The sequence below is a fragment of the Myotis daubentonii genome, chromosome 6, assembly GCF_963259705.1.
Source record: "Myotis daubentonii chromosome 6, mMyoDau2.1, whole genome shotgun sequence".
NCBI classification, from domain to species: Eukaryota; Metazoa; Chordata; class Mammalia; order Chiroptera; family Vespertilionidae; genus Myotis; species Myotis daubentonii.
In genome coordinates, this window is record NC_081845.1 from 77,240,829 (window position 1) to 77,259,305 (window position 18,477).

General features: G+C 47.0%; 1 non-coding gene and 1 pseudogene across 1 annotated transcript; both read right to left on the bottom strand.

Moving 5' to 3' along the window:
- Nucleotides 1-1,482: 1,482 nt before the first annotated feature.
- On the bottom strand, nucleotides 1,483-2,623 carry LOC132236524 (protein archease-like; annotated as a pseudogene).
- Nucleotides 2,624-6,895: 4,272 nt separating this feature from the next.
- Nucleotides 6,896-7,021, bottom strand: LOC132237811 (small nucleolar RNA SNORA32). Its single transcript, XR_009453639.1, has one exon. It is a non-coding gene; the product is annotated as a small nucleolar RNA SNORA32 (small nucleolar RNA).
- Between the last annotated feature and the right edge of the window lie 11,456 nt (nucleotides 7,022-18,477).

The window sequence follows — 18,477 nt, forward strand, 5'->3', positions numbered from 1 at the left end:
GTCCCAGACTGAGAGGATGCAGGCTGGGCTGAGGGACACCCCCCTTTCTCCCCAGTGCATGAATTTTGTGCACTGGGCCTCTAGTCCTATATAATAAAAGGGTAATATGCTAATTAGAGTGGAAGTCATTCTGGACCTTCGTCCTTCCAGACCTTCCAGCTCCTCTGAGCGGGCGGCTGCTGCAGGATCCAGGAAGCCTCTGAGGCTGTGAGGGAGGGGCAAGATGGTGGGAGGGACCCCAGCCCAGGTGACCATCTGTGGCTGAGAGGGAGGGAGCCAGGCAGCCACCCATGGTTAGGGGCGATCAGGAAGGCTGGCAGAGTGTTTAGGGGCAATCAGGCAGGCAGGCCAGTGGTTAGGACCAGAGGTCCCGGATTGCGAGAGGGATGTCCAACTGTGGGATCTGGCCTAATCTGGCAGTCGGACATACCCCATGGGTTCCCGGATTGCGAGAGGGCACAGGCCAGGCTGAGGGACACCCCTCCACCCCCATGCATGAATTTTGTGCACCGGGCCTCTAGTGAAAAAATAAAAATAAGCAGCAAGGAAAATCTGCAGTTTAAAATGGTAAGTCCTCCTCCTCCCCTGTCGCTCCGGGTGGGTGCGGGGCACTGTGGCTGCTGCTTCCTGGAGCCATTTGCTGAGGAGCCATTGGGAGGAGGAGCATCGAGGACACCCAGTGGGTGATTGAGGAGACTGGGGTGTGAAGGGGCAATTGATATTCTTGAGACATACAGTACATTAAACGTGCAAAGGAAAGAACAGAGATTGAGTCAGGATTTAAAGTAACTCAGGAATCTTTTGAAGAAATCGCTACCTGAGAAGAACTGGCAGGAGGAGGAAGAATTCAGGTGCAGGGCATGTAAAGCCTTCCTTTTCACCCTGGAGGCCATGGACGATTTAGCTGGGAGCAACTTGAACCCAGGAGGAGATGGTTTGAGTGGGATTGCAAAGAGGCTGATCCGGCACAGCAGTACTGAGAGAGTGATTTTCAACGCAAGTGCCATCACAATTTTTATTGATTTACTTATTTTTTACATTTTAAATATACTTTTATTTATTTCAGAGAGGGAGAGGGAGAGGGAGAGATAGAAACATCAATGAAGAGAGAGAATCATTTATTGGCTGCTTCCTGCACCCCCCACACTGGGAATTGAGCCCACAACCCAGGCATGTTGCCTGACTGGGATAGAACTGTGACCTCCTGGTTCATGAGTTGACGCTCAACCACTGAGCAACCGTGGCCAGACAAAAGTTCAGATAATTTTAAAGTTGTTTTCCCGGCCTCCTGTTCTCTCAGAAATGAAGAGCTTAAATAATCTTTAAAAACCAAAAGAAAATTTTAAATTTTCCCATTTTTCTTTAACTATATAAATATATTGGCTTTAATATAAAAGTACATGATAGAAGGGCCCATTTTTAAGGCCATTAAATTTTTCTTATGGGAAAATAAGAAAGTATCAATACATCAGTGCTTTAAAAAAAGTGAGATAGCAATTCAGGGCTCTTTCTAGAGAAGTCTTCCAATTGTCCGATTAGAATTATTTCTTCTAAGATATCCAACTGGAATACAGGATGGCTCTGTCCTACAGCCATCTGAAATACAACCTCTCTTAATATACATATTGAAAATATATGTCTTGACCAATTTGGAGGGAAAGTGAAATCTTGATTGTAAAATTCCTCAAATTATCATGTTTTCTCCCAAATTGGATTCGATAAGAGCATAAGGCTTCAGTATCTCTCAGGTTACTGTTTACACGAATGCTCCCTTTTGGGACCAGGCTGGAGGGCTGGCATTCCACCGGAAGGGCGTGAGGCACCTGTTGCCACAGCAAGGAGTTAATAAATAAGGAACCACACTTGCCACTGGAAGAATTCTTTAACATTCGAATATCTGGTTAATACAGACGAAGGCTGTGCCTTGATTTTCCATTTGTGAAAGTCACACTTTAAGCAAAAAATTTCTGTTCTGCAAACCATCATATATCGTCGGAGACTGTAGAATTTATATCATGGTATCTTCTCAAAAGGAAGAGAAAACAAAACAGTTCTTCATAGGAGTTTCTTCTTCATCTTAAATGTCAATGATCACAAACCCTCTGGCTTCCCTTCAGTGTAGACCTGCATGGCTGACTATGCTACTGCCTTGACTTCCATTCCCTGAGGATGCTTGGGCAATGAGAACTCTTCTCCACACCCAGTTGACCGTAATTTGACATTTACTTGCTCAAGACTAAGTACTTTCATTTCCTGAGGCAGGAAGAGTTCCTCAGCACTGAATTTACAGAGCCAATCATCCAAAAAGCGAAACAGAAACCCGCTCCTTGTGTTTCTACTTGTACTGCTAGGAGGGGCTCCACCGTCTCAGTATCTGTCATGGACCCAAGCGTGGCCATTGCACGTTGCTCGAAAGCTTCTCCGGAGCATCTCCCCACGCCTGTGCCGGGACACCCACTGTCGGGTCCAGTACTCGTACTTCCATTGACTGGAGGACACCTGGCCTTGGTCGCCTTCTGCTTCTCCTTCAAACTGTCGTCCCGAATATCTTCCTCTTCCTGCGCCATGACTGCAGCCTTGGGCATTCTACTTCCACCCTTGGGCGCCACAATTTTTAAAACATGCAGTAACCGGCTTTAGTCAGGGGCACTGACCTCTTTTCCCTTAGATTGTCAAATGAAAAAAATGTCAACAACGGACACAAAATGGCCATCTGGGGTGAGTGAATCCAAATTACACCTTTTTAAAGAATCAGATTGGCAAAAGTACACTATATTTTTGGTGAGCTGCAGAATTGCAGTCATTAGAGTGTGCCCTGAGACGGAAAAGTGCAAATCGCTGATGCAGAGTGAGACCCCCCCCCCCCCCCGAGGCACAGGCTGAGGGCTCAGCAGATGTGACACCCACAGAGGTGCCTCTCTCCCTGCTCATGAGCAGCTCCTGCGTCTTGTTTGCCCCCACCCCTGCCCCAGTCAGCGCCCAGTGCCATGCTCCCCTGTCACAGCTCCCCTCCCAAATCATGCCCTGCATCTGGGACCAGCTCCCCTCATTTCCAAGGGAGTGAAGACTGAAGGTGTGACTGACTCAGAAGGATATGTAGAGGGGTCTGTGTGTTACAGGACAGGGGCTGACACAGAGCGGGTCTGCCTCAGGCTGGCTGCAGTGTGTGCTGCACAATTTCAGTCATTACTTGGTGGGTGCCATGAGATGGAGGAGGTTGCAAATCGCTGCTGCAGTGTTACCTGACTTGGTGTAGCAAAGATTTCATGAAATGAGTCCAGGAGCTTTTGCGAGGACATTTATTAAAGCTGGGGGCAGTGAAACAAAGGAAGGACTTGGGGGAGAAGAAGCAACAGGAGAGAGCCTAGGTGGCACTTGGCTTTGGCTCCCTAGAGTGGATGGAAAAAAAGGCCACGTGGGAACCTGACAAGCTCAGGAAAGGCCTGCATGGCGGTCTTGCAAACTTAAAGACCTGAAGCAACCACAAAGGATGGTCTGAAATTAAACTAAAAGCAGTGGTGGTGGGTAGTTATGTCCTAGGCCAGTATCTTCACTAATAAGGTCCATTTAACTGAGCCTATTGTCTTTTTGCATCTACACAAACACAACTATGAAATGTCTGGGTAACTTGTAACTTCCCTTTTTCTGGACCCCTGAGGGCACAATCAAATGCGCCAGAGACCATAAATTCTTTCATTGTTATTGTTATCATGCTAATTGTTTATTAACTATCCTGCACTCACCTAAGTAAAAGAAGTATGTGTCTATCATTTTACATTTTATCCAATCCCAGAGGTTTCCCCGCTTTGCTTTCTCCCGCCTTTCTAACCTATCACCAATGGATTTCATGTATCCCACTTATGTCTATAAAACAAGGTGAAAAACCGCCATTCTCTGGAGCATTATCCCAATCCGTTGAGATTCTGCTTCCTCGCAATTGTTGACAGTTTGGATCAAATGAACTCACAAAAATTCTTAACAGGTTTGAATGTTTTTGCGTTAACACAAGAAACAGAAGAAAGAAGTGTTAGGTTAGATGGCTCAGGAGGCGGCGAAGGAAATAAAAAGAGTTGATCAGAAAAGGAAGGAAGGAAGGAAAGTTTATTCTGCGTCCCCGGGAGACCCACGTACCCCCAAAGACAGGGCACGTGGATTCACGCCAACAGGGAGGGGGGCGCTTTTTTTATACTGCTGTTAGCTCCCTGGTAAATGAGAGAAAGCGGGCCTTGGAGACAGGGTCAGGGGTGAGCCCAGGATGAGCTCCCGCTGCCCACTGCTCCCCTGGCAGCAAGTCTCCTGGGGATGCTTAGAGTTTAGGAGGAGGTCAAAACTTCATGCCTGCGAAGGGGTATGGGCGTGCTCTACAGTGAGCTAGCTGCACTGGGTCTTTGTCTTGGGTTTTTTTTTTATCTTCTTTTCTGCAGGCGACTGTTAGGTCGGAGAGAACCCAGGATCGGATACATGCAGATAATGGACTTCCCCTGCCATTTCTAACAGATCAGCATGCCAGACACAGATACTGGCTTCTCCCTGAATCAACACGACCCCCACACAGATACTGACTCCTTCCTGAATACCTTGCTGACCCCCTGCAGCGGAAACTTTCTCAGCTGAATACCTCAGCTCATGTCCCCGCCCCTCACACAACTGCAGTATAAAAAAAAGCGCCCCCCTCCCTGTTGGCGTGAATCCACGTGCCCTGTCCTTGGGGTACGTGGGTCTCCTGGGGACGCAATAAACCTTTCCTTTCCTTTTCTTTTCTGATTCACTCGACTCTTTATTTCTTATGCCGCTTCCTGAGACACCTAACCTAACAGCGACAATCATAGGGGAGGGTTCCAGTGAAATATTCATCAGCTTTCCAGGTGAGTTTTTAATATGCTGATACATCAAAATGAGCCTAGGGAGTTTGGGCTTATTCTTTGGTCGGCTTTACTGTTTTACTTTTATCTTGGGTCATCTGGCTGTAATGGGTTTTTGTTATTTGCACCCCAGCTTCATCTGTCCTTGGGATTAGCTGGCAATAATGGCACTAGTTGGGCCTTTGTTCTCTATTTTCCCTGGCCAGGGTGATTTAAGCTATGTCCTCTCCAATTAGGGAGGGGAGTGTCCTGGTTAGAGAAGGTAAGGTCTTTCACTTCACTAGTTGGCTGTCGTGGCTCAAATTGTTTGGCCTTGTTTAATTTTCTGTCTCAGTGTCCCCTTCCCACTGACCCAGGAAGTTTCCTAGCTTCTCACTCTCCTTCCTGCTGTGCAGAAAGGATGGAGCGATGAAGTGAGGGTGGCCAGGGGATGTGGCAAATCAACCGTGACTCCTGTGACCACAGGCCTGCAACCCTCCTCACTCAGGGCAAGGGCAGGCTTGTCTTCTTTTCCTTACTATTCCTGGAGCATCAGCTGTGGCCACAGGAGCCAGACAGTGAGGAGAGGAGGCAGGGAAGGGCAGGGAGGAGCTGACTCCTGCACTTACTTCCCTCCTCTGTGGAGGGAGGAGGGGGAGAGAAGTCAGCATAATGGGGCTCAGCCAATCAGACAACCTGGGAAGGGGCACCTCTATGGGAACAGGGTGCTGGCTCTGCTGGGAAAGGTGAGAGGGCTGTCAGGGCCTGCATTGGGATGGGAGGTTCGAAGCAGAACCCTAAAAGGAGACATTATGATCACCTTCCTTTTAATGGGGGTGGGAGGGTGCTTGGAAATATGTTATTGAAGTGGACCCTTGAGTATTTTTAATGTCTAATTACTGTTCCAAATAGATAATTATCTTTATAATTTACTGTTAATTCTTAGTATCATATAGGAATTCATTTTATTGTTATCAAATGTATTACATTTATCATTTTATACCTCTGATAATTTTGGAGGAGTTTGATGATGGATGGATGTTTCCAGACATATAATCAAAATGTAAAATTTTAAATTATTTCTAATTATCCTTTTATTTCTTTTTGAATTTTTATCTTTATGTCTTTCTCTAATATTTTTCCACTGAATGTGAAGTTTATTCTTTGCTTCATAAATTATTTATTTTATCATAAATTTGTGTAAAAGTGTAGTCAAAGCCTGTTACTTATTAACAAAATGATCGAACTTACTAAAAGTAATGATGTTATATTTATTCAACAACCAACAAATGTTTTTCTGCTTTGAACTAGTCTTGTATTATAACAAACATTTTTTGATATCTTCCTATGAGCAAGGCTCTGTTTTATCAGAATCACAAATACTGAGTTTATCCCAATTAGATTTACAATTAAACCGGTTACATAGGCTCCACAATAATCTCCATTCTAAAGGAGAGGAAACTAAGTCACCGACGCTTACATAACTGCTCCATGTTCAGAGAGCCAGGAAGTAGCCAGAGAGAGGCCTGACAGACAGGAAATGTCACTCAAAGCCTGTGTGATTGCCTTCCTGTAACACATCCTCGCTCAAATAGATAACTCTAGTTAAATAATTTTAAGTGTTTTGTTTACTGTATCCACATCTTTATGGTGCTTAATTTTTTGTTGGAAACATGCTCATTTTGTCCCTTAGGCTTTGTATTTAGGTAAGAGGATATTTACCACCTACCAGGAGCCGTCTGTAAATTTCTTTGGGCGAATGGTTTGGTATTTTAAAATTATAAAAAATAATATTGAAATGCAAAGAAAGGATGGTGTTCAGAGTGTTGAGGTAGCGGGGGCTAATCCCTCTGGATCTTTAACACACTGCTTAGGACTTCTTCCCAAAACATGCGGGGGGACGGAGGGGGGGGGGGATTGCAGTCACCATGGAGGGGAATGATATGCCTGGTATCTGCTCCTGATCAAGGAAAGCATAAACAAGCCCCATGAGGCACCAGTGGCTCAGGCAGGATCCCTCTTCTTACACTGTCTTCAGTGAATCTTTTTTTTTTTAATGTTCCCAGTAGGCTGAATGCTATGGTACCAACATAGCAGAAAACAAACCTATTGGGGAAATGTTTTGTGGTCATGTCCACGGCAAATGAGAAACTACATTCTAAAAGCCTTGGTCATGACCATTTCAGTGAATCTTAATCCCTGGAGGATCCTGAGCTTTCCCCCCAACCCTCTGCCTGGACAGTGACCATTCCTACTAATTGGTTCCTTTTTAGAACCTGGCCACACCCAGGGGATGCAGGAGGCTGTCCTGGCTCATGAACTCTAATAGTTTAGGAGGGAGGCCCATGGAGTGAGCGCTGCTGTGACTGGGATTCTCTTGTCCGGCCTGTCCTTTCAAAGGCTCCAGGATGGTGGTCCTGCAGGTCACTGGGGCCCCCTGGATGGCAGCTCTGATGGTGTCCTTGGTGATGCTGAGCTCCCCTCTGGCTCAGGGCAGAGAGACCCCAGGTGAGTGCAGACCTGCTGCTCTTGGAGGGCCTGGCTCAGGAAGAGAAGACTGTGTGTGTGTGTGTGTGTGTGTGTGTGTGTGTGTGTGTGTGTGTGATGCACACAATAGTACATGGTGGTCTGGAATGATTTTGGAGGGACTCCAAAATCAAAGGTTCTCACAGAGGGGTCAAGATAGCATTTCGGGAGTAAACAGAAACATTTGTTATTTGTATATATACAGTATTGTAAAATGGTCATCACAGTAAGTCTAGTTAACATCTGTAACCACGCATAGTTGCAATTCTTTTCTTGTAATGAGAACTTTCATTCTCTTAGCAACACCTGAAACTAATATAGTATTTTATGTTAATTTTTCACAAAAAAAGACAAAAACAAGAATTAAAAAATAGGGAGAGAGAGAGAGAGATTTCAACATCAATGGTTGGAAAGGGGAAACTACAGGTACTCTGCAGTGTCCAGGATCCCAGGTGGAGGCCCTTCCACGGAGCCAGGGGGGCCAGCCCATGACCAGTGATGGTCAGAAGAGGGCAGTGAGGACAAGTTAAGGTCAGGCCCACGGAGCACCTACTGCATCCCCACGTCTAGCACCTTAGGCCAGCCTCAGAGAGGGAGTGAGGAACAGGAAATGGCCTCCTCCTCCAGCTGCCCCTTCTGCAAAATTGAATATTGTGACTTCTAGTTTCCTGTATCAACTCCTCAAAGCACCTCTCAACTTCTAGTTCCAGTGCCCCACCAAGGTCATGGGGGGAAAGTTTATGTTAGAATCCCCAACTGACACAGATACACATCCATGTTCCCACACTTTGCTCTGGGCCAGGTACCTGGTGGGAGAGATAGGACCTTAACCCCCAGCTGGGATTGAGATGTGAGTAAGCCAGCTAGCACATTGGGGATCTCCAAAGTGGTGTGGCTACTCCTGAAAGAAAATGGGGGGAGAAGTGGAGCTGGAAGGGTGGGGACCCGGGCACCAGTGGGTACAGTCCAGATGAGCCTGTGCTTGTCCTTTTCCTGGACCCAGCCCCACCTTAGATGTGTCTGTGCTGTGGAGTGAAAGACATTGAGTCACGAAGGGCTTAGCACCTTTACTGTGCAAACTCCTGCAAACAGTGGGCCTGGTGGGAGTTGGGTCTTTGCTGCTGCCTAGAGGAGGAAGGGACCAGAGGTCAGAGCCCGGAAGTGGTCAGATTTCCGGGTGAAATAAGAGAGGGGTGTCTAAGGAGGTGAGCAGTGGCATGGAAGTGACGTGAGGAATAGTTCAGAGTAAATCAGCTCCATAGCGAGCGCTGACCATCCTTGTTCTGTGTGTCCCAAGCTGTAGGCTTGATAAGTACCCCGGGTGAGGCCAATGCTCTCTAGACCCACCTCCTGGCAGGGTCAGAAGCTGCAGTATCTCACCCCATGGCAGGCCCAGGATGCGTGCTCCCAGGGAACTGAAGGTGCAGAGAGACTGGGGAAAGGCCCTGGGGATGCAAGGAAGCCACCAGCCATGTCCAACTCTGTCACACACAGGCGTTATGGCTCTGGGGTTTGTCAGGCAGGATGCTGTGTAGGGACAGTCCCAGATGAGACTGGGGAAGGGGCTTTCCTGTGTCCTCCTCTGTCCCAGAAAGTGTGTCACCTGCAGTAGGACCAACAGTGGGGTTAGGACACCCAGGGTAGCACTGACCCTCGATCCCTCTCCACCCATCCCTTCACTGTCACCCCCCTCTCCTGCTCCCCACCCCCCACCAGGCCCGGAAGGAGAAGGTGTGTTCCCAGCAGGTGTTGCTGGCCAGGAAGCAGGAAAACTGTTCTGTGGGACAATGGGCAGTGGTGGCAGCTATCGAGTAAACCCCGACCTGGGGTAAACAGAGAGCACAGGGTCTGGGTCAGTGATGGTGAACCTTTTGACCTCGGCGTGTCAGCATTTTAAAAAATCCTAACTTAACTCTGGTGCCGTGTCACATATAGAAATTTTTTAATATTTGCAACCATAGTTAAACAAAGACTTATATTTTTGATATTTATTTTATATATTTAAATGCCATTTAACAAAGAAAAAACAACCAAAAAAATGAGTTCGCCTGTCACCTCTGACACGCGTGTCATAGGTTCACCATCACTGGTCTGGGTGATGGGTGGGGAGCAGCAGGTGCCCTGAGATTTGTGAGAAAGAGATCAGATGGGCAGGTGTGTGGAAGGGATGAGGGTAGGTTACCAGAGCACCCTGCCCCGAACAAATGTTCACTAAGAACCTGCTGCCACAGGATGTGGAGTCACGGAGGATGTGGGGAGAGTGGGCAGGGCGATTGTACAACGCCCTACCTACCCTTCCTGCTCTGTCCCCAACCTCAGACAGGGCAGAGGGGAACAGGCCTCAGAGGGCAGACATGGGACTAAGGAGGGGGTCAACCCTAGTGAGCAAGTGAGGCAGCAGACCAACTTGAAGAAACCACTCATAGAGGCGACATCCTTTTAGCTCTGACACTTTGAAATGAGTTTTCCGGACTGGGGCTCCCCCTTCACCACACTCACTACCCCAGGGCTGTTGGCCACGGTCCCAAGTCCTCCCTGCCACACCACCTGGGCAGTTGCAGAAGGGACTGTGGGTGTGAGTTTTTGTGTACCTACTCTTTGGCCATTCTTACCTCCCAAGTAAATAAATCCACTGGGGAAAACGGGAATCGGGAAGACTTAGCCCTCAAACAGTCAACAAAACCTTTCAACCACTAAGGTCCAGTCAAATGGCTTCTCCTCTTGAGATTTTCCCATGGCCATGGGCTGCACTGGTCCATCTCTCCCATGAGGTCCTTCAGAATTGCACACATGTGAGAACAGACCACACCTGGGAAGGGGAAGGGGGCTGACACATGCCACATATGCCACACAGGTGGTCCTACAAGGTATTATTACAGTGTTATGACTAGTTGACATTTCAGGAACTGGAAGCTTAGGTCTTTCGTGCTCAAGATCACAGCTGAGTGGCAGAGCTGGGACCTGAGCCCACACCTGTAGCATGTTCCTCTTGCGACATATCGCCCCTCGGACAGCCCCAGTAGTTATTTTTTTAATATTCCCTTCTGAATCAGAGATGATTTTACCTACATCGTTGCAAACGATGCTAGACAACTGAGCATTCCTTCAAGGGTTCCACAAAGAGTATTGTTCTTGTACAATAATGACTATTTAAATCACCCAAAGAACCCATTCATCGCTTGTGTCTATTTACCATTCCTGGAATTGGAGAGGGACGAGGCTGGGAGAGAGGAAGCTAGAGCAGTGTCTGGGTGATACTGAGCCATGTCCGCAGGAGGCGAGCACAGGCTGCCCAAGGTGCCTAGTACTGTTTCATCACAGCAGGTAAGATTCCACTCTAAAAGGGTAAATGTCACCTCCAAAAGTCTCAAAATTATTTTTCTAAACTGACAAATGTTCCCTGACTGATAAATGTGGAGGAGAAGCTGGGGCTAACTGATTACAATGCCGGGAACACATGAGAACTGGGCAGTTGGGTGGGGAGAGGCATATGGCTGGCAGAATGAGAAAGACTTCTGGGCTGAAAGACTTCTAGGCCCAGGCACTGGGGCACCAGGCACCAGGGGAGGAGGCAGGTCAGATACCCGAGCCAAGAAGTGGGATCTCGCCTTAGCAATGACACTGTAGACACAAGTCTTCTCTGGTGGCCCCGGAGGCTAGCCCAGCCCTTCCCCCTCTGCCACCAGCTCCAGTGGGCAGGAGAAAGGACAGAACTCACCAGATGGACCAAAGTTATTCTGGCCATCACTATGGTGACAGAGGTAGCAGGCACATCGCCCCTAAGGCAGCCCCTTCTTGCTCCTTGAACCGCCATCCTACTTTCCTCTACCCTCAGGGAGGCTCCCTTATTTAGGGCTGGAATTTTGCTTCTCATAGGTGGCTCACCCTTTCCCAGTTCTCCCCGGATGGGGTGAGCAAACAGGTGAGCATCCTATTTAAAAACACATGTGCAGCCCAGCGGGCATGGCTCCATGGCTGAGCATCAACCTATCAACCAGGAGATCACAGTTGATTACCGGTCTCGGCACATGCCCGGGGTTGCAGGCTCAATCCTCACTGTGCAGCGTGCAGGAGGCAGCTGATCAATGATTCTCTCTCTCCCTTCCTTTCTTCTCTGTAATAATAATAATAATAATAATAATAATAATAATAATAAATATACGCATGCATATATACATATATTTGTATATGAAAAATAAGTACATAAATAAATAAAAACACATTTGCAGCCCACCACATTGGCAATTACAGCAGTTGTGTAATACACTAGATCTGGTGTTTAAATTTGAGAAATTCTTTTTAATGTGCTAATAGAAATGGCTATTTATTTATTTACGTCTTATTTTTATTTTTTTAGATATGGCTATTTAAAATGCACATTTTGCCGAAACCGGTTTGGCTCAGTGGATAGAGAGTCGGCCTGCGGACTGAAAGGTCCCGGGTTCGATTCCGGTCAAGGGCATGTACCTGGGTTGCGGGCACATCCCCAGTGGGAGATGTGCAAGAGGCAGCTAATCGATGTTTCTCTCTCATCGATGTTACTAACTCTCTATCTCTCTCTCTCTTCCTCTCTGTAAAAAATCAATAAAATATATTTAAAAAAAATAAATAAAAATAAAATGCACATTTCATAAACACATGAGAGTTTCTTTCTTTTTTAAAAAAATGTATTTTGTTGATTTTTTACAGAGAGGAAGGGGGCTAGAGAGTTAGAAACATCAATGAGAGAGAAACATCGACCAGCTGCCTCCTGCACATCTCCTACTGGGGATGTGCCCACAACCGAGGTACATGGCCTTGACCCGGAATCGAACCTAGGACCTTTCAGTCCGCAGGCCGACACTCTACCCATTGAGCCAAACCAGTTTCAGCAGGAATATGGGGAGAGTGGGCAGAGATAGGACCTTAATCCCCAGCTGGATTGTATTGTTACTTAATACATTCTGTGGGGCTGCCTAAAAACTTAATACATTCACTTCACTTCTCCTAATCTTTTAATTTTCCAAGCCCACAGTTGATTTTATTTGTTGGCTCATTCATTCACTAACGCATGAATATTTATAACCACTATGTTAGACAGTAAAAAAAAAAAAAGACAGAGGGAGAGATTAATTTGAAGAGGATGAAACAGATGGGCAAAGCAATCACAACACCTTGATTCCCCCATGGGACTAAGAACAGAGCGGGCCCAGAGGGACTCAGACCGGAGCAAAGAGAAATGTCAGCTGTCCACACGACCTCGGTCCTTCTTGTCTGCTAACGGTGCTGCTCCAGCAGGTCTTCCTTTTCCTCTCATCATTTTCTCCCTCCGCTAGACCAGGCGGCAGCATGAGAACAAGCACCCAGACCCAAGCCTGGGGGGTATAACTGACTGGTGGTCTCGCTGCTGGGCTCTCAACTCTGATGCTTCATTTGTTCAGGGACCTCACTCTTCACAGGCTTCTTCCCGTCAAAGATTGGGAACAGCAGGGCGACTAGGGCAGGACCATTGCTCCTCTGTAGGCTGACTTGGGCTCCAGGCTCCCGGACACCTTCCCTGCTCTTTCCTTCCTCTGCCCTGGGTCTAGGGTGCCTTCAGCCAACCTTCATTCTCTCTCCCTCACTGGGATGCAGGCACCCATAGATTTGATGGCTCTTCGACCTTTTTGGCTCCTTCCCCTTTTTTCTTGCAGGTGCTTCCTCCAATAATATCTTACACATGTAATACTGCATTGGTGTCTGCACGTCACAGGACCCTCACTAACACAAGTAGCATCATGAGTGGTCCAAGAACACAGGCAACAGGTGGGGATTTAAGATTAGCTCACCCCTTGCCTGCAGACCAAGAGGACAGCGTCCAGGTTGGTAGGTGGGGCACCTGGTGGCTGGAACTGCTAGATGTCACTGGTGATCACCTGAGACAATGTTCTATTTGGGGGGAATGCTATCAGAGGTGTGAAGATAGAAGTGAGAAGGCTAACCCCTATTTTGTAAAACTACTGTTTGGAATTCTCTGCTATTCTTTAGACAGCCTCTTATTCTAAAAAATAACTTTGCTTTCTAGCCTGCTTTAGCCTGCTTGAATAATGAGGAAGATAAACTTAGCTGTCTGGCCTTGTAGGCCAGAGACTAGATATGCCCATACTCTCAATGCCATGCCAGGTGCATTTTTTAATTGGATAGAACTGTGTAGTTTTCAAGGCTACCAGCGAGATAACCACTAAGCACACATAGGGCTGGCTCTTTCATAAAAAGGGAAGTTCTGCTTGTAGCTCTGCTTAGAATTTGAATTCATTTTCTCTAAGCCCACCGTGGTGAATAAAGTATAACTCCAAACTCTCTGATTTATTCCAGTTCTCTGTAACAGAAGCCTTTGGGAAAAAATTGGGATTGGGCTACCGACAAAGACAGGGAGATGACTGCTTCTACAAGCTGTGCTGAGGCCCTAGAGAAGGACAATGAGAATCTGAGGGGGTGAACATATCTGCTGGCTAGTGTGAGAGCCTCTGCCGGGGATCACAGAGAAACCTTATCTCCTGCACAGGAGGGCAGGTAGAGTTGAATGGCAGCTGAAGGCATAATTCTGAGGGTCACATAACATCTAGAGATTTTAGATACTCAGCCACGGCAGGTCTGTTATGTGAAAGTCAGGGCCCTGGTGGGCAGAAGCCAGGATTCCGCAAACTGGAACAGGTGTATCGTCATGGATGCCCTCTGCACCCTCTGGGCATGGAGCGGAGGCTTGTCCTTCTCTAGTGAAGGTTAGCTCCTCCCTCTGCTGGCAGACGCCACAGAGCTCTCGCCCTCTGATGCAATGGGTATCCTGGCAAAAAAGAGGCAGCACATACATGCAGGAGCCAGGGAGCACTTCTGAAATTGGGTTGTGTGGGTTCTAAAACAAGGGGCCAGGATGTCAGACTGGGTCAACGAAAATGTATTGGTTGAGGCACTTTCACAGGCCATGGGTTTATCAAGAACCCCAGGACATGGGGCCTAATTCCTACAGGGCTAGCTCTTCATAACCTGGAAAAAATTATGTCCAACTGCAAAATGGGGGTCGACATGACTTAGTTGCCCTGGCACTTGGTGGAGGATGTGAGGCTAGGAGACCCACCAGAGGACTGTGCTCCACAAGGGGGCCCAGAAGGCTCACCTTTCACCACAGCCATCAGGACGGTGTTGTGTCCTCTGCAGCTGGGATGACAGTAGGAAAGGTGGTCCCAGAGTTGGCTCATGAATATCAGGGCAAGGATATGACCCTGAAGACACAGGGACCAAAGGGTGACAGTTAACCAACTACAGCCAGAAGCCACAACCACCACCACAACCCCAGTGGGGCAGGAGGGCGGGCACTGGACCTGCAGGGAGCTGTGGAGAAGCTGATACAGAGGGACGCTTGGGTCAGAACAGACTGCGTCTTAGTGCGTATTGGCTGCTACAACAAATATCATAACTGGGTGGCTTATACACGACAAAAGTCTATTTCTCACAGTTATGGAGGCTGGGATCAAGATCAAGACCCTGGCAGAATCGGGGTCTGGGTAAAGCCTGTTTTCTCATAGATGATGCCTTCTAGCTGTGACATCAGGTGGCAGGAGGTGGGAGGGGTTCTCTCAGGTCTCTTATGAGAGCACTAATCCAATTCATGAGGGCTCCAGCCTCCCAAAGGCCCCACCTCCTAATATTAGCACCATGGGGGTTAGGATTTAAACATGAATTGAGACCATGGTGGAGGGTAGTCCACAAGAATGGTGCTTAATGTAGATAACAGAGCAAGAATAAGGGGCAGGAGGCTGAGGGTGTTTGGCCCAATAAAAAGCCAGGATCCCTTGCTGAGTGCCCAGGCCTCAGCCAGTGTTCAGCTGGAGAACCTTTTGACTGAAGAAGCATCCAGATCCCTAGGAGGCCGGCCCCTGGGAAGCCGTGGAAAGTGCTGGGACAATCCCCTCAACCCCTCTGCACAGGAACCTACAGCCCTTTACTCCAGTGACTCTCCACCAGGGAGAAAAATGGCCAGAACTCTGAGTATTGCGCCTCGGGTTAGACTTGGCATTGACATCCATTCTCACAGCATCACCATTGCCCTTATGACAGCGGAGCTTACAGGTGCAGGTGACACAGGGGGTCCTGCCCAAGCCCGGTTCCCAGTGTGACTGCTGGGTCCATGGATGAGTCCCAGGGTTACGGTCTCACTTTCCACATACAGAATCGGCATCAGTACAGGTGGCCCTTGTTGTGACCTTCACATTGGGTTCCTGTCTGTGGAGTGAGGGCTGTAATTGTGCTGAAGGACAAAGAGAAACCTCTGACACTGTCCCACCCTGGCCACATCAGAAATGACAGTGTGCCAGGAGCACTTTGGAAATCACATGAGCTTCATGGAGTTTGGTCACCATACAGGCCCCACAGGGCCCAGCATTCCCACCCCTGCCCACCTGCTCTGGGGAAATTCCTGCCTTATGCCCCAGGAGACATGTACACTAATGGTTATGGCAAAACTGGAATAGCCACATATTCATCAATAGGAAAATAGAACAATTTCACTATAAGTATAAAATATAAGACTTCAACAGTAAAAGTGTAAGCACAGCCTCACAGGTGAGAGGTGACTGTCTTAGGTAATGCTGAGTCTCAGAGTGTCCATGCAGTACCAGTCCTCTGTGCAGGAAATTTTAAAACTGGCAAAACTAAATAACATTCGGTTTGGAGATAGGTATATATTTATTGAAAATCTTAAGAGTATCTCAAAAGTATAAGAAGCACAGGACTCAGGATAGAGGTTACAACTAGGGGATGGGATAGAGATTACATCTGTGAGTGTCAACTGTTATTTGTTGGCACCAATTCAACACGAACATGAATCCCCTATTTGAGATGCCCAGTCTTTAAAGTCTTTGATTTAGCTACTGTGTGTTCTCAACTTTGCTGTCACTTACTATAGGCAATATTACTACTAAAGGTCTCCCTAAAAGCAACTTACAAATTATTGTTCCTTCTTACTCTGTCTCATTTAACCACTCTTTCCAAAGTGAAATTTAGAGTATTGAAGAAAACAATCTGGTAAAAGAAGCATTGACTTGCAAAATCCTGAAACAATATTTAGTGTTAAGTAATTTGTTATGCTGCCATACATGACTAAAACAGATTCCAATGGGAGAATGAATGATTACACTTTAATTTTCATTTGGGAAATAATTATAAGATATATAAATATATAATTTCCTTTTAAGATGTAGGAATTTACATGGCTAGGAAAGAAGTAGAAGAAGCAGAAGAAGAAGGAGCGAGAGAGAGTGGGAGAGGAAGACAGAAAAGGAGGAGGAGGAGGAGGAGGAGGAGGAGGAGGAGGAGGAGGAGGAGAAGGAGAATTTCCATGGTTAATAGGCAGGATGTATTTTATTACCATTGACAACAATCTATTTATTTGCACTTCATTTTCCAACCAAGACCAATAAACACTAACGGAAGGACAGGTTGTGCTATGATGGTCTCCAATAACCAACCTGGTTATTCACCTTCCCCAGTCATTCAACCAAACCCTAACCTAGGGCTGCTGGGAAGGGATTTTGCAGACGGAAGTAGATCTCAAATCAGTTGATCTTTAGACTGCCCTGGGTGGTACTGTTCTAATCAGATGAGGGCTGACTGGGGTTCCTCCTGAGCAAAGAGATACCAAGTGTGAGAGGAGTTCAATGTGAGCCATCTTCCCCACTGGGGGCTTTGAAAACAAAGGGCCACATGGTAAAGACTGCTGGTGCCACCAGGTGTTGGGAGCAGCCCTCCCCAGGCTCCTCCTCCCTGGGAATTGTCATGGAAACAGGGACCTCAGGCCCACAACTGGAAAAACTGAATTCTGCTACAATCTCTATATAAGTTTAGACAAGGGTCCAAAGCTCAGGATGAGGACACAGCTTGTGACCCCGACCAGAGACCCCATCCACACCACGCTCACTGAAGAATTGTGAGCATATAAATGAGGGTTGTTTTGAGCCACTAAGTTGTGGTGATTTTTTACAGTAATAGAAACTAATACACAGGCTCAGCTGTGCCACAGATAAGCACACAGCATTTATTTCCACTGAAATAAATTCAAGAGCTGACATGTACAGTAGTTACATGTAATAAAATCTTTCCTAACTTTTTTTGTTTTTTATTTAATGATGTTATGTAATGCAATTAAAATTTTAATACAATTGGTATTGCTCTAGCCGGTTTGTCTCAGTGGGTAGAGTGTCAGCCTGTGGATTGAAGGCCCCGGGTTCAATTCCCAATATAGGCCGGGACCTTGGTTGCAGGCTCCTCTCCCACCTGGGCCCTGGTCAGAGCACTTGTAGGAGACAACTAATGGATGTGTTTCTCTCACACTGATATTACTCTCTGTCTTTCCTTCTCTCTTCCACTCTCTCTAAAAATCAATGGGAAAATATCCTCAGGTGAGGATAAAAAGATATACAATTGATATTTATCCATCCATCCATTCATTCAACAACAACTAACTTACTGTCTACTATGTACAGGAAGCAGCTTCATGTGATGGGAGACAACTTTGACCCAAAGCCCCTGTGCTCCCATGTCTTACAGGCTAGACTCGGCTTCCCAGAGTGAGATGCAGTCACTGGGGCATTTTTAGAGATGAAACTGCACAACGTGACTCACATTAGCAGGACAGCTGACCCTGTGAGGAGACTAGACCCTGGGTGGCAGGTGAGGGGGTGACACTATTGCCACAGTCAGGAGTGGGAGGGTGATAGAGACAAAGGGGTGAAGAGGCCTGAGGGGTGAGACAGAGAAGGGCTGGACAAGCAAGAGTGAGGAAAAGAAGTGGAGATAGAGGTTCTAAAGAAGTGGAACTCTCAGATTTAAATCTGCTTTATAGATCTATAGTTAATATATCTACAGAGCTAGCAGAGTGTTCCTTGCCATTGTTACTTAATACATTCCATGGGGCTGCCTAAAAACTAATTGTCACTTTATGTTAATCAGTTAAAAAAATAATGTGTCCCGATAAAATGTGCTCACTGCTTCCATGTGAGTAATTCATAAGCATGGGCAGGGCAGCAGCGCTGGTGAAGGGCACTGTGACCCACTGAGCACCTGCGACTGTGAGGATGCACAGGCTCCTGCTGAAATG